This window comes from Marmota marmota, unplaced genomic scaffold, assembly GCF_001458135.2.
Source record: "Marmota marmota marmota unplaced genomic scaffold, marMar, whole genome shotgun sequence".
Taxonomy (NCBI): Eukaryota; Metazoa; Chordata; class Mammalia; order Rodentia; family Sciuridae; genus Marmota; species Marmota marmota.
Genome location: NW_026000185.1, coordinates 23622507 through 23638269, shown reverse-complemented (window position 1 = coordinate 23638269; position 15763 = coordinate 23622507). Strand labels below are relative to the sequence as shown.

Genomic DNA, 15763 nt, shown 5'->3' with positions numbered 1-15763 from the left:
CAATTCTTGGCCTGATTCCTGCCTGTGGGCCAGCTGTCTCTGCCATTGCTCTGAAGGGCTGAGGAGAAGCCTTTCCCTGTCCTGCTTGCTGGCTCTTCCGCTGATTTCATCAGAGAGAATAAGTTAAAAACAATGGTGCAGGCCTGGGATCCCTTGCAGCTCAGGAGGCTGAGGCAGGAGGATCCCAAGTTCAAAGCAAGCCTCGGCAACTTAGAGAGGCCTTAAGCAACTTGGCGAGGCCCTGTCTCTAAATAAAATATTAAAAGGCTGGGGATGTGGCTCAGTGGTTGAGCACCCCTGGGTTCAATCCCTGGTATCAAAAAACAAAACAGACCCAATCAACAGCCCCTCCTCCAGGGGTCGTTGTTCCTGTGGGGACTTCCCTGTCAGCACATGGTGCTGTCACAGCACCTCCCTTGGCCACATTCCCTCCTGGGCTCTTGGTCTTAAAGAAGAGAAGTTGGACAGAAACATTCAGAGCAGCCTTTCTCACAGTGGCCCTGCGTGGAGGTGGCCCAAACGCTCATCAGCAGGTATGTGAATAGGGTCTGTTCTGGCCGGGCCACTGCTCAGCACAGAGGGAGCAAGCCCAGCGAGGCTGCGTCGTGGATGAGCCTGGGAAGGTCCAGCAGGGCGCCACTGTACGCGTCTGCCTAGCAAGCTCAGGACCGACCAGGCTTGCACGCTCTCTGGCGTCAGAGTGACCATGTGGGGAGTTGGCTGGGGGCTGGGGCGTTCTCGATCTTGCTTCGGGTGGCTGTACCGTGGAGTTGACAGCTGTCAGCCATGGCACTCAGGCCTGCATGCTCTCTTGTGTGCGAATCATATGTAGGTGAACTAGTGGTCATGCTGTTTGCAAAAACCAAAGACGGCGTGGGCAAAAATACAGGGAAATATGTTTATTAACTCATTTTATTAACAAATGAAGTGACTCCGATGCCAACAAGAGCCCTGTGTTCCAGGCCACAGGATGGAGGGAGGCGAGCGATAAGAGAAGGCCATTTGAATCCACAGCTTCAGGTTAAATCAGGGAAAGAAGATAAACTGTCCCCCTCCTGTGCTGCGTGTTGAGGGTCACCCTCAGGGCCACTTACTTCTGCTTTTGGAACCAGCCACCCAGGAAGGAACAGAGACTTCTCTCCACAGCTGACCCCTGCCCCAGGTCTCGGCCGCTCACAGCCACTATCTTTGCAGGTTTCATGCACAGGGCCACGAGTTTCTTCTCCCTGGGATCTTACTGTGAAGCATCCCGCCTCACAGGTTGGGCGGCTCTCTCTCCAGCTGCTTAGGGCTCCGCCGGGGACTGGATCTCTTGGTAGCATCCGCACAGTTCAAGATAACCTTTATTCTAGAGAATTCCTCCTCTTACAACTTTGATTTAACACAAAACAAAGAAAGAGGCGCAGAGGGTGAGAGCCTGGCCCAGGAGCTGACGGGCGACTCAGCACCTCCCAGGGTCAGGTCCACGCACCATCTGTCCCTCTTCTCTCTAGACCAGATCCTGCAGCTCCCTCTGAGCTGACCTGGGGTGACCACTGCAGCCGACTGTCCTGTCTTCTTCCCAGTGGCTGGATTCTGCTATTCCCAGGAGTAGAGGTGTGCTCAGGTCACTGCTTATGGTTTTCATTCTAGTTCCTCCAGGTCCGTACATGGCTTTCCTTCCCAGTGATTGATTTCTGTGTGTGTGTGTGTGTGTGTGTGTGTGTGTGACCATATTGGTAGAAATTTATTTTGAGAGAGAGGAGATCTGTGAGAGGTCAGAAGGCAATCACTATCTTAACCCCAAATTATGGAAAATAATTTTCAAAAACCGTAGCTGCCCAAAGACACCTGGCAGGGGAGCCTGCTGGTGGTGTCGCGGTGGATTTTCATGTCACAGAGCCTGAGGTGCTGGCCACCACCTATGTAGCTGGGTCATAGAGACCTGAGCAAGAGGGGCAGAGCCTGCAGCCAGTGCCCACAGAGGAAGGTGGCTGTAGCCACGGGGGCTTGGCTGGCCTGGGCGGCCCCTCCATTGAGCAGGCGGGAAGCCCTGAGCCCAGCGAGGAGTGCCTGGCGAGGGCGGGCGGGCTGGCCCCCACCTGGTGCTCAGTCCCTGGAAGCCTGGTGCTCATGGCGAGTCGCTAGACTGCCTCCTGGATGTGGTTGTCCTGTGGCCGCACAGGACAGAGCATGGGGCTGTCATGTATGAGCTCACCTCCAGTGACCAGGTCCCCAGCTGACATCTTGTGAATCCCTGTGGCCGACCTGAGGGGGGGAATGGTTTGCTGCATTGTACAGATGCAGACCCTGAAGCCCCCACAGACTTGGGATTTGCCGCAGTCTCTGTTTTCTCTGGCTGGGTGCCCACCCTGTGCCAGGCCCTGGGGCCTCGGTCCTGTCTCTTGGGGGTGTTCGGCTGCCCCCTTGCCATCAGTGCCATTGACCCCACAGTGGCAGAATCAGTGGGGCTTAGCGCAGAGGTGACGTGTGCAGAGGTGAATGACCAGGGCCAGCCCAGGTCCGGTGTCCTTCCTGTGTCTTTCTGCTCCTGGAGGGAATGTTCAACCTCACATCCACAGCACCGCAAACCTGCCCTTCCCCGAGGGCTGACCCTGATGGGGACAGTGACTGCTGTGCTCAGTGACACTGCAGGAAAGGGCGGGAGTTGCCCTGGTGCCACCCCCAGAGCCCTGGCTCCTTGCCGTCACTGAAGGAGTGTGCGCTTTCCGTCGAGGCTCCGGGCGCCAGGGTTCTTCCCACTGGAGGCTCGCGGAGCGTCAAGACCAAGAGGACACCAGGATGGATGTGGGAGAGGACCATCCCCTCCCTCCTTGTCCCTGTCTGCCAGGGTAAGACAACTGCCTCCATCTGGATCACTGATTACTGGATGTTGATGGGCTCGGACAGGATGACAAATGGAAGTGGGCCACTTTCTGATCCTAGTAAGTGAGAAACAGCTGTTCTTCCAGCTCCCGAGACACATGGTTTGTTTTCTGTGCCCCCACCACACACGTGTGCACGCACACACACACGCATGTATACCCACTTCCACACACAGTTATCACATGCATTAGGAAGAATTAAATATCGCACATAATATTTCTAAAAGGGGAAGCCGAGATGAGGGATTTCCAGACTCCTTTACCCACCGACACCCTACGTCCCCTCACGCCCTACGTGGGCTTCACGTTGGCACACCCGGGACCCGCAGAGCATGTTACAGAGGGGGACTTGGGACTGGCTCTCCACTTCCCCAAGATTTTCTACCCTCTGGATAGATCTAAGGGGATGTTCGCTGAGGGCTTTGGAAACTGGACTCCATCCTGCTCCATAATTTATCACAAACCATTCATTTTGCTCTAACAGGAGCTGTTTTAAGAATGAAAAATATTCAATCCACTTACATTTAAAGTAAAGATTTACAGGGAAGGCGTCCCATTGCCAATTTGTGAACTGTTCTCTGAGAGTCTTGTAGCTCCTTTGCCCATTGAAAGATGGAAAGAGCCGTTCAATGGTGTACTAGTCAGCTTTCTGTTACTGTAACAAAACACCTGAGATAATTACCTTAGAAAAGATTTATTAACTTCATGGTTTTGGAAGTTACAAGCTCTGATCCACTGGCCCCATTGCTTTGGCCTCCGGTGAGGGTGCTAGATGGCAGTGTCACGTGTGTGCTCTGAAGCAAAACCACCCACATCATGAGCCAGGAAGCAGAGAGAAAGGGCACACCCTTCCTGAGGGCCTCCCACCAAGCTCCCCCTCCTAGACGTCCCATCACCTCCTGATAGCACTACCCTGGGAGCTGAACTTTGAGCATGTCGACCTTTGGGGGCTGCTTATCCAAACCACAGCAGTAAATCCCCAGCTAAGCAAGTTGAATAAGCCCTGTGGTCTGATTGATGCACAGCGTCATGCCCACAGCAAACAGCAGTGTCATGCACTTAGGTGGTAGGTCTCATGGTAAGGGTTCTTACCACAATATGATAAAAATGAATAGGCAGCAGGTGAATTAAGTCGTACAGAGAGATTAAAAGAATAATTTCTCTTTTTAATTAACCTTTTTTTTTTTGGTAGCTTCTGCTTTGTTTACCAACTTGAGGAAGATGAAGAACCTGCTCTTGACAATGACTTTGAATAAATAGTCCACATAGGTGCAAAATGCGATCACCCACTGTGAGCCTTGTAATGCAGGTGCTTTAGATTTCAGAGTGAGAGTCACCTTGGAATACTACACACCAGGGTCAGGGCCTGAAAGACGTAGCGTGCACGTGCAAAATCGTGTGTGTACACCCCACTCTTGGCTGTCCTTAGGGACAGGGTTACCTTGTCTTGCATCTGAGCTCAGCCTCATAGAATGTATGCAGTGGGAAGAGAGAGCCGTTCTGAGTTGGAGGAAAGTCAGAAATACTATTTTATTGGTTCTTATTAAATTATTTTTTTAAGGAAAATAGAATAACTCTGCTATTGAAAAACCAGACTAAATTGAGACTCTATCAAACTTCCCTCATTCAACACGGGTCACTCATTTGTCACAAGGAATAGCAATTTTCATGCATGTAATTAATATACTAAAGTCCTTACAAAGGCGATAGCTGCAGTGGGCTAGGCACATCACCTTATTTATACCACTTAATTGCCTTCCTTTCATTTTATTCAGAAATCATATGCAAATAAAATTAGCCTGGGCATTCTGAAGGAGTCGTCCCACCGCCTGAGCTCACCGGGTCTATGTGAGTGAGGGTTGCTTCCTTGGACCCTGGACACTCCAGGGGGAGGGCCTGTGGTCAGGCACCCGTGCAGGGCGCACTGACTCGTGCCTGAAAGTCGCAGGGTCCAGTGCCTTTGTTTAATGTGGCGATGACTGACACTTGGCACCGTGGTCTGCCTGGCCACGAGTCCCAGGTCCCTGGACCCGGGGAGACCCCTGCCTTTGCTTCTCTGAGTCGCAGCTTAGGTTGGACTCCTGCTAAAGAGGCCATTACACTTGATGAAGAGCCACATTCCTCCAAGACTTGACCCCAAACGTTTGAGATTAGCCCTTTGAATTTCTCTTTCTAGAACCCTTGACAACAAAGTAGTGCATTTTTCTCTGCAGGATCCAAATAATAGCTTAACTCCTTGGGGACAGCAGCACGGCAAGTGTTTTAAAAACAACAGGGTTGAAGTTATCGGGAGACTGCAAACAAGAGTCTTCCCTGTGTCCCCGCCCGTGTCCCAGGGTGCACCTGTGTGCGTTGGCGCCTATTAGAATACTAACTGAGCTTCTCCCTCAGGAAGGTGCTGGAGCTCTCTGTGCGTTTCTCCAGCTCAGCTCTTCAGGAGGCCTTGCTGGTGGGAACCAGAGCCCCTCATCTCTGCTCAGGGTACCGGGGCTTCCGTTTGGTGAGCTTTGCAACTTCAGAGAATCGGCAGTGTTCATCCACTCAGGGATTCATCTGTTCCTTTCCCTGGTGGTGTGTGTGCACCTTGTGCATCCGAGGAAGCTGTTCTTGTTGTTTTTTTTTTTTTTTAAGCCCCAAGTTCCATCTCCAGCTTTTCCATTGCATATGGCGGTGGCTTGAGCTTGGGCTTGGGCTTGGGCTGTGTGTGCGTCTGAAGTTGAATGAGGTGGAGGTCGGCCCAGGAAGCATTGGAGGCTCATCAGTGGGCAGATGGGTCCAGGACTTGCTCCTGCCTTGGCTTCACGGGCAGATGACCTCATGACACTGTGCAAGGTTGTGGAGGTCTTGGGCGGCCTGTCAGTTGGCCACTGAGCGTGGAGGGGGCTCTGATTAAGGAGCATGGTTTTGCTGGGAAACACCTCAGGATCTTGGGCCATCCAGGTCTGTCCAGGGGGCTGTGGCTGGCCTTGTCCATGGGCCATGCATCCTGCAGCGTGGGTAGCTTAGCTTGTTCTTGCACCCAGGGTTCCTGCTGGAAAGTCATCTGCTAAATGAGGGTCCATGATTTACCTGCAAGTCCAGTGTCTCGCCTAGGAACCCAGCGGTTCTCATTCTGGTGGAAACAGGCTTGGGACAGAAGTGGGAATGGTAGAGCCAGAGATCTGGCTCTGTTCTGGTGGTGGAGACGTCAAGCTGAGCCCCCTAATCCCTGACTGCACCACTTTCCCCCCATCAATGGTAATCGGATGCTGAGCACATTTTAATTTTGCTATTTCTTTGGTTTCTTCCCCTTCCCCACCCCTCCTTCTTGTAGGACTAGGAGTAAATGTTAGGATAAACCTTCTTATGTTACAAATTTCTACCTTCTTTTTCCCCTGGGAAGACTGTGATTGAACTGCACACAAACCCAGCTGCAGTCTGAAGCACCGGTTTCTTGGCTGACCCACGGCAAGCATAAGTTTTTCTGCCCTTTGGGGTGGCAGATTCTGTACTGGAAATCCACTGGAAGAGTGAAATCATTAGTTGCTGTTCTTAAAATCTGGTCCTGTCTTTCCAGAGAGGTGTGTCTTGTGGGCCCTCATCCTTGCAGCCTAGTGCTTTGGTGGACATCACGGTGGTAGCAGGGAGGTCTCTGGGCTGCTGTTCCCAGGGCTCTGGGGCAGCCACATGGTAAGAGGTGCATGTTCAGCCCCGTCTCTGATTCCAGAAGAGACCAGGATGCTCACTCGGCTGCCTGGGCTCAGGAGACTCGGGGGTATTTCCCACTTTTCCTTGTGTTTAATTTCAGCTTTGTGGAAAGCGTTAAGCAAGAGAGCATCATAGTTTGTCTATATTTTAAATTTTCACAATGATAGAATGAATATCAGAAGAAATGCTCCCCCTCGGCCCTTCCTCGGTGCGCAGATCCAGCGTGTGGAGTGTGCTGATTTGGCCGTGCCAGGTCTCCGGAACCCTCCTTCTTATAGAAGGGAACTATGTCCCCATCCGGGACCCCCACTCTGCAGCTGCCACTCAGCTTTGTCTCTGAGCCCGGCTGCTCTAGGTCTTCAGGCTGGATTCCCAGTTGTGTCCTTTTGTGACCAGTTGCTTTCACTTAGAGTACTGTCCTCTGGCCCACAGTGTCATATGCACATCACACGTTTCCTTCTGTCTTGAGGCTGCGCGGTCTTCCTGCAGGGTCCGCCCCCTCCACCTGCCTATCATCTGTGGCCTCCACCTTGGTTGCTGGAGTGGCCCTGCCCTTCCTGGGGCTGTGCGGATGTCCTGTCAAGCCCCTGCTTTCAGTTCTTTGGATCGATCCCCAGAAACCTTTGCTGGATGATCTGGATCCTGTGTTTATTCTGTGGACCTCCATTCTGCGGGTCCTCGCAGCTGCACCACGCAGCACCCAGTGGGTAATGCACCCTCCGTGGGCAGTGCCTGGGGCACCGGCTTCTCCACGTCCTGCCCACGCTATCTGAAATGCTGTTGTGCTGTGGTTTATGCCCCTTTTGACACGCAGGCCACATGTGTGGTGCTGTGTTGGCCACGGTGTTCAGACACAGGGACGCAGTTCCTGCCAGAGAAGAAGCCCTGTCCATTGAGGAGATGGGCAGGCGTCCACAGGGCATCATGATACGGCCCAGCAAATGCGGATGGGGACAGTTTTTAAAAACACCTGGGCAGAGTGGGTGCCATCAGGGATCCCTACAGATGAGGGACCCTCTGTGAGGCGTCCTTGGAAGGAGAGACCAGGGAGGACGAGCAGATTAGCTGACGGGCTTTGGGGAGAACAGTGCCTCTGCAGTGAAGGTGCTGACCTTTGGGGCAGTTTCCCTTCTTTTGTGCAGTGCCCTGGCTCAGGGAGTTTGCCAAGGTCACCTTGGGAGGTCTGTCCACAGTTTCTGGTCATCAGAAATTGGCCACCCTGAGGCCTTGGGCAGATGGCAGTGGGAGGGGCACCTGGGACCCCGCTGAGGCTGATGGGGTGGTGCGTGTGCATTTCCTCCGGCCCAGGGGCCCAAGGGGCTCTGTGGCCTGGGGCAGGGCCAGGAAGGTGCAGTGACCAGGTGGCGATGTGTGGGGGACACTGAGCGCGTGAGGGCTGCTGTTCAGGACAGTGCCTTTCCTGTCCTGGTGACTCAGCTGTCCCCCCCTAGGATATGCACAGAGGAAGGAAAGCATCGATTGCAGCTTGGATTGGGCACGGTCTGGGCTCCAGGGCAGGAGCAGGCCTGGAGTGACCCCGTGTTTCCGAGGGTCATCCCAACATGGACGGCTGGGTGCCCTTTATGGTGTGGCCTCTTTCAGAACAGCTCTCAGGAGGCTGGTGAGGGCGTCTGGAGACCTCAGGCAGGAGAAGGGACACGCTTGGGTGAACTCTGTACCCACCCTCCATGTGATTTACCATTTTCACATTCAGCGTCTCTCCTCGCAAGGCCCCAAACGCGTCTCTCTCCAGACCCGACCCCTCCCCTGCTCCCCTCCAGGCACGTTGGCACCCAGGAGGCCATGAGGACTCAGGGACTGAGGATCCTAGAAGGAGTGAGATGGGGGACGGGGGTTAGGGACCCCAGCCAGCCTGGTTCCTCTCGTGGAGTGGTGCTCCCGGTCTCTGAGCCCAGGTCCTTTGGAATGGGATCAGGACAGCGGCTTCCCCTTCCCCCGGCTCTTCCCCGCCGTTACCTTTTACCGGGAGCCCGGAGCTGCCCAGGCCTTCCCTGTCCTACTAGGACACTTCCCGTGGTACCGTGACCCGAGACTGGAACTCGTGGCTCCTACCTGTCTTGCCACCCGTCATACCCCTTCCCTCCTCTAAAGTGACCTCCCTTCTGTGACAGAGGCCACACCTGCCTTTTGCTGTGAGCTCACCGGGACCCTGTGCCCTGGCAGGCACCCCTGGTCCTGCACCCTTGGGGGAAGCTGGCCATGCTCCTGCCAAGCAGAGGAAACCATGCCCTCTTCTGGGCTTCTGGAATCCGTGTGTGGACCTCTCTGTGTCCTTTACCCCATAGGTCTCCTCAAAGTGTCCCTTGTATATATGGGTCCAGTTATTAATTTCAAAAGTGATTAGAGACAACATACAAGTCACACAGCCGAGAAAGAACTAACGAGGAAAGGGTGTGTGGGTGTGTGTGTGTGAGGTGTGTGTGTGTATTAGTGTGTATGTGGATGTGTGGGGTACGTGGGTATGTGTTTGTGTGTTAGTGTGTGTGTTAGAGTGGATGTGGGTGGGTGTGTTGGAGTATGTGTGTGTGTTAGAGTGTGTGGGTGTGTTAGTATGAGTGTGTGTGTAGGTGTGTGTGTTAGTGTGTGTGTTTGTGTGTGTGTTAGTGTGCGTGTATTAGTGTGTCTGTGTGTGTGGGGGGGTGGGTGGGTGTGTTGGTGTCCCCCTGCAGTGTGGGGTCAAGGAGCCACACCCCTTCCTGGGACAGTCGTGGTGGACCCCTGGCCCCCGGGCGAGCAGCACAGAGCGGCACAGGAGCTCTGTGGTTGGGTTGGCTGTCCACCCCGTGGTTCAGTCCTTGTGGCTAAGCCAGGCATGGGCAGGGCTCACGGGTGGTTCAACCAGGTGAGGGGGCACTTCTGGTTGGAGGTGTCCTGAGGGCCATGGGTGGGGGACTCTAGAGTGTGCTGCTGCAGGGAGGGAGGTCCCGTGGGGAGTGCTCTGCAGCAGGAGGATGTCCTACTGGGGGCAGAAAGTGCCTTTCATTAGTTCCCATGTGACAAGCCAGTGAGGACTTCTGTTGGGAGAGACTGAATATTGCTAAAGTGAGCTGAGCGCTGGGCGTAGATTTCCTCACCCTCCAGGGATGCAAATCCCAGAGGAACACGATGTGGACTCCTCTGGGTGCTGGGAACAAACATGTGGCTATAGATCTCAGCCTCTCCCGAGATTTCACTGCTGCACCCAGAGGAAAGGGGCCTCTGCATTAGGAGGGTGCCCGCATCCCCTAAAGGGCCCAGCTGCCTGGCGCATGGATGGGCTGGGAGGCACTCCACTCCCATCAGCCTCCCTGGGACCTCCACGAGCTCAGGGAGTTACTCCCCTGTCCCAGGCCCATCCTCAGGGTCCGGCTAGGGACAGAGGAGGGGACGGCTCACATCTAAGTACAGATGCTCCCTGGTGACAGGGCTTCCTTCTGATAAACCCATCACAGGTGAAGGTGCCATGAGCTGAGAGTACCCACACCACAGCTGAGCCACGCTGTACCCCGCAGAGTGTGGGTGAACCACAGGGCCACTGTCTAGCACCATGAGACAGGGAGGCACCAGCCATGGCCAGCTGGAGGAGACCCGGAATCAAAATCTGAGGGGCCATCTCTACTGAATGTGTATTGCTTTAGAACCATCCCGAATAGAAAAATTGTAAGTTGAACCATTGTAAGCTGGGCCGTCTGTGTCCAGAGGCTGAGAAGCTGGATGAGGACAAGGTCCATGGCCCCTGGCTTCTTCCCAGTCTGGGTGAGGCCTCGCGTTGTCCATTCTGTGCTGCTGGATCCCGGGCACAGCCCACTGTAAATCCAGCATCTGTGACAGTGTGGACTTCACATGAATGATTCGTTGCAGGAACAGAAGGTGCTGCCCTTCTTGAACACCCTTTCTGCTCACTCTGATGACCAGCTGCTCCGTCTTGCCCAGGGGAAGAGACCAGGCCGGTCTCCAGAGCTATCTGAGGAGGTCTGCTCATCAAGAGCTGCCTCAGGAGGTCTGGAGCGAGAGACCCTCCCTGGGCAGCCTGGGCGTGTAAGAGGAAGAAACTCCCCGGACCTGGGGTATCAGGGGCTTCCTCAGTGTCCACCCGCAGCACTCGACTCTCGCTGCCCAGGAGGGAGAGAATGAATCCACCTAAATTGTAGAGGAGGCTCTCCGAGGAGGGAATCCACAGTGAGGTCAGAAGGTCAAAAAATTCTGAAAACAAGAAAGTAAAAAAGGAAGAGAAGAAGAACAGGAAACAATGTCTCTGAGATAGAAGACAAGAAGTCGAGAGAGCTGAGACTGTCGAGAAAGGAGGTGAGAAACGGAAACCTGGGCCAAGGTCCTTAAAAATGCACCAAATAAAAGGAATAAAGTTTAAGGTAAGTACCTCATATACAAACAGAGATGTGATAAATGGTGGTATAAAGGTGTATTAAGAATGTAATGCAAAAAAGTAAGAGAGCTCATGTATAATGGCATAATTTGGCATGAACAAATTTTGTATCCAGAGTTATGAAAAAATGTGCTGTGAATGGATAATTATGATTGTAATGCATTTCACTATTGTCATGTATGTAAGAAATAAAAATAAATAAGTAAATAAATTTTAAAAAAGAAGAGTCAGAGAGAAGAATGCTTTTTGAAAGGATAAGACAGGAAGAGTTTAAAAGATACTTAGGCTTATGGGGATAAAACGCTGAAGCAGGAAGAATTAAAAAGAAAACTCTGAAGTATAAATTACATTAAAAAATTGAAAAACAGATTGTGTTTGTCTTTTTTTCCAGAGCAAGAGGGAGAACTCGTGGCCCAGGAGAGCGTCATTTTAGAAACAGGGACACTGACAGGCCAGGTGGTGGAGAGCAGGACCTCAGGTCCCAAGCTGCGTGCTGGGCCTGCTGAGGGCTGGGGCACTTCTGCCTCCTGTGGTTCTGGAGATGCCGCTTTCTATGGGTTGGATGGTGCACCAGGCTGCTGTCCTCGGGAAACGAGAAGGATTCTGGGGGCCAGGGAGTTGGACGGGCCCTTTAGAACACAGCTCCCTTTTCCATACCACTGTTCTTCCCTCTGCTTCTCTGTCCCTCTGTCATTCTCTGTTTACCTGAATCCACACCTGGACCTCACCTCCTGCCCCACTGCACTACCACTAAGAAACACTAGAGAATTCAGCGGAATGGCTGTGTGTGTATTAGTTTGCTTAGGCTGCTGTAACAACATGCCCCTGGCTGACCTTTTCCTCACAGTGCTGGAGGCTGGGGAGTGAAGAGCGGGTTCGGGCAGAGGTGGTTTCTCCTGCAGCCTCTCCTGGGCTTGCTGCTCCCCCTGGGGTCCTTCTCTGGTGTGTGCTTAGAAGGACTCCAGCCATGTTGGATGAGGACCCCACCCTCTGGGTCTCACTTTCACTTGATCACCTCTTTGAGACCTTGTCTCCAAATACATTTATGTTCTGAGGTACCAGGGGTCAGGGCTTGAGTGCAGGAATTTTGAGGGGTTACCTCGTCCGGTCTTGATCCTTCCTACGAAAGAGCTCAGCATAAGCCCCCTTTTCCCAGGGAGCTCCTGTGAGCTGTTAGCTGCTCTCTGGAGTACCGCACACCTCGTTTGCAGTAGCCACCTAGTTGAAATCACTTACATGTACCTTGTGGTCCACTGGTATCCATGGGCGTGGCTCCAGGATGCCCAGCCCGACACCCAAGTGTCTTGCAATGGCATAACTTTGGCACAAAACCTAGGTGTACTTTAAATCACCCTAGATGACTTATACCCAACACAATGCAAATGCCATGCAAATAGCTGTTATGTTGTAGTGTTCAAAAAACAATGACAAGGACAGAAGACTGTGCGTGTTCAGTACAGATGCATGTTTTACTGTATTCGGTGTGCGGTTGGTCGAGTCTGTGGGAGAGTTATAAACCCCCTCCTCAGAGCCTGGGGTCTTTCCACTAGTTGGACTGGATTCCTGGTTTCCTGCCATCTTGGATATTACGAACATGAATATTTTATTCAAAGCCGGGTTGATCTCCCAGGCCTCGTGAAAGTCATCCTCAGGAGCCTGTGTGAGACTACCAGCTGAGAGGCAGGAGCCTGTGTCAGCTAGACTGTCAGTTCCAGGAGGTCAAGGCTGAGTCTTCCTGATATGTTTTCCCTCCAGGGATCCATCTGGGTGTTGGAAAGACACTCTTTCAGCAAATTGAAATTTGAAAGAGCAAATGAAAAAACACAATAATAAGGGAAGAGCAGAGGTCCTCCTGCAGCGGGTCACCCCAAGACACATTAGCAAATAAATTGCACGCGGTTCTCTTTAGGGAAGAACAGTTATCCAGAGTGAAAGCAGACTTGGGAGGGGAAGTCTTCCACTGGATCAGGTGAATATCCTGTAAAGGGGACTTCTGACCTTAAAAAATGGCGAGCATTTTTTAAGTAGGGGAGAGAGGAAGCTGATCTGGGAGAAAATGTGTGTGGACTCCGAGTTTCTGGCTAGGAAGGCAATTTGCATAACAATGATGACATATTGGTTTCCAGGCAGTTATTGCTGTTGGAGGCCCTTCTAGAGCTGCGCTGGGGGAGGGGGGAGCCCCCTTGGAAACCTGGTTTTAAAAGGAAATTAAACGTGAAGGCTTGGGTTGCTGCAGTCCTTAGCCTTGGGAAGGGATTAAAGGGGACATTTTTGTCATGTGAGATGTCAGGAAAATTCCCCAGGAGCTCACTAGGTTGTCTGCTGGGAGAAAATCTTCCCTCTAATGGGTTTTGAAAGATATTGTTTGGCTCTGGCTCCCCACCAGCCACTCTGGGGAAGGGGGGGAGGTACTGCCTTCGTCCTCCCTGACAGTCACGGTTCCTGTCTTTTGGAAATAGAACACCGCTGGAATATGCATTTTTAAATTTTTTTGGTCTGTAATTTATTGCCTTGCAGACAATGGAATGGAGAAGTTGTACTAGTTAATTATTCCCAAAGAACAGGAAATTTCATGTGCGTGTGAATGTGTAACCGTGACACAAAACTACTTCTGATTTATCTGAATTAGTAGGCTGAATAGAACAGAAAACGGTGCGGCGGAAAGCAGAGCGGATATTTACCTCAATGAGGGATGGATGGATGGATGGGTAATGGGTGGATGGAGAGTGAGAGCCAGCGACACGGCCCAGCAGGGGAGAGAAGGCTCCTTGTTCTATGCCACACGAAGGCCCACAGCAGTAGGACCCAAAGAGGCTGCTTTGCATGTGATGGCCACTCAGCTCTGCAGGGACAAGAAGTTGCCAAAGAAAAACAAAGAATCCTTCCTGTTTTTTACCTCTCAGTCCAACATTTTTTCCCATTATTTTTACCCAGATGTAATTCACATGTCATTGAGTCCATCCTCTGAACATGCACAGTTCACTGTTTCTAGAATGTCTTCACCACTCCAGAAGGAGAGCATGTCTGACCAGCATGGGCTGCCGCTGGACCCTACCCTGGCTACTGGTCCTTGGCTTCCCCCTCCGGGCTGGCCTGTTGTGCACAGGGTGTGTGGGCAGGTCGCCGTGGCACCTGGTTCTCAGGTTCTCGCTGCTCAGCCTGCTGGCCTCCTTGCTCCCACCATCAAGCCCTACTCTGGTGGGGGACGTACCGGGTCTTCTCACCTGTAGCTCAGGACCACCGAGGTGCCCCTGCTTCCTGGCTGCAGAGGTGATGTGGCTGTGAACCATTGGTGCAGGGCTTGCTTGGATCTGGGTGTTCATTGCTCTTGGGTCTGTACCTGCGGGTCACCTGGTCACTCCACAGTTATCCCTTTAAGGAACGGACAGTTTTCTAAAATGGCTGCACCACTGGACACTCCCATAGCAGCACATAGAAGCCCCTTCAGTGTGGGCGCCTGTGGTTTGCCAAGTACTGTGCTGTCCCACTGTGGGCCTCCTGTGTGTCATCCTTCATAGGATAAGGATCAGAGGCCCCAGGGCTTAAGACAGAGGCCAGGGAAGAGAGAACGGGATCCCTGAGGTTGTGTTGTGTGGCCAAGGGCCTCTCCTGCGGTCCTGCCCCAGGGGTAGGTGGACAGATCTAAGTGTGGCCTCCATGGCAGGTGGACAGGAAAACCATAGGAAGACCAGTCTTGAGTGGCGTCATGTAACAAACCAACACTGGACAGAGAGGCCGTGTCCAGGGCAGGAGCAGCAGCCCTGCAGAGGAACCACCTTCCCCTGGGCCTGCAGCTGGGAGTAGAGCAGGAGCCCAGGGAGGCCAAGAGCCCTACAGGCCACCTGACCTGGGACAAGTGCAGCCTGAGGGAGAGGGAGGACAGAGCGGGCTGGACTGGCCCTGACTGGTCACTGGAGCTCACGAGGGGGGAACAGCCGCACGACCCTGAAGCCCCTGCACACAGGCTGTCCTGTCTACCCCATCCCGCGCCCGCAGGCCATTGAGGGTGTAGTGTGGAGCCTGGGAGTGTTCTTCTCACAGTCCTGATTTATTTTTTATTTTTTTTTAGAGAGAGAGGGAGAGAGAGAGAATTTTTTTTTTTATATTTGTTTTTTAGTTCTCCGCAGACACAACATCTTTGTTTGTATGTGGTGCTGAGGATTGAACCCGGGCCGCAGGCATGCCAGGCGAGCGCGCTATCGTTTGAGCCACATCCCCAGCCCACAGTCCTGATTTTTTGCTTCGATTGTTATTGTTGACTTTTGCAGCAGGAGGGGGAGGGGGCATAAGTCGACACATCTCAAGTTCAAGGGCCTCCATCCTCCTAAATGAGCACCTGGTTACTTGGACAGCTGCTGCAGCCCCTCTGGAGGGACAGAGGGAGGGCTGGTGGTGCCACCCTCCCCTGCAGACGCTGGCACTAGACCTGTGGGTTGCCACACATACCAGGGAGCGAGGCCGGATGTCCTGGGAGAGCCAGGGGCATTGCTGCCCTGTACACTCACCGCAGCTCTTCAGGGAGGGGACCAGCCTCCTAACGTGGGCCTTCTTGGGTACCCCTATCCTGTAGGCCATCAACCCCACAGGTCTCCAGAGCTTCTCCATCCAGGAGCAACACGTTTTTTTATTAAGGATTTTTTTTATAGTTTATTCCACAAACTCTGGCCCTCAAGGTCTCAGGGTTGGAAGATGACCAGCCGAGAGAGTGTGCACAGTTCCTCGTGTTCTGTTGCATTCATCTACCTGTAGGAAACCAGCCCTGCCTGGGTGTCCACAGGTGGGAGCAGGGCTGAGGAGGCCGACTCTCTCCAGAGCTCACATAGAAGGA

At 53.0% G+C, this 15763-nt stretch overlaps 1 protein-coding gene across 3 annotated transcripts in view; it reads left to right on the top strand.

The window, feature by feature from the left end:
* Galnt17 (polypeptide N-acetylgalactosaminyltransferase 17) overlaps positions 1–15763 on the top strand; it is a 362408-nt gene that overhangs the window by 108627 nt on the left and 238018 nt on the right. The window lies entirely within an intron of this gene.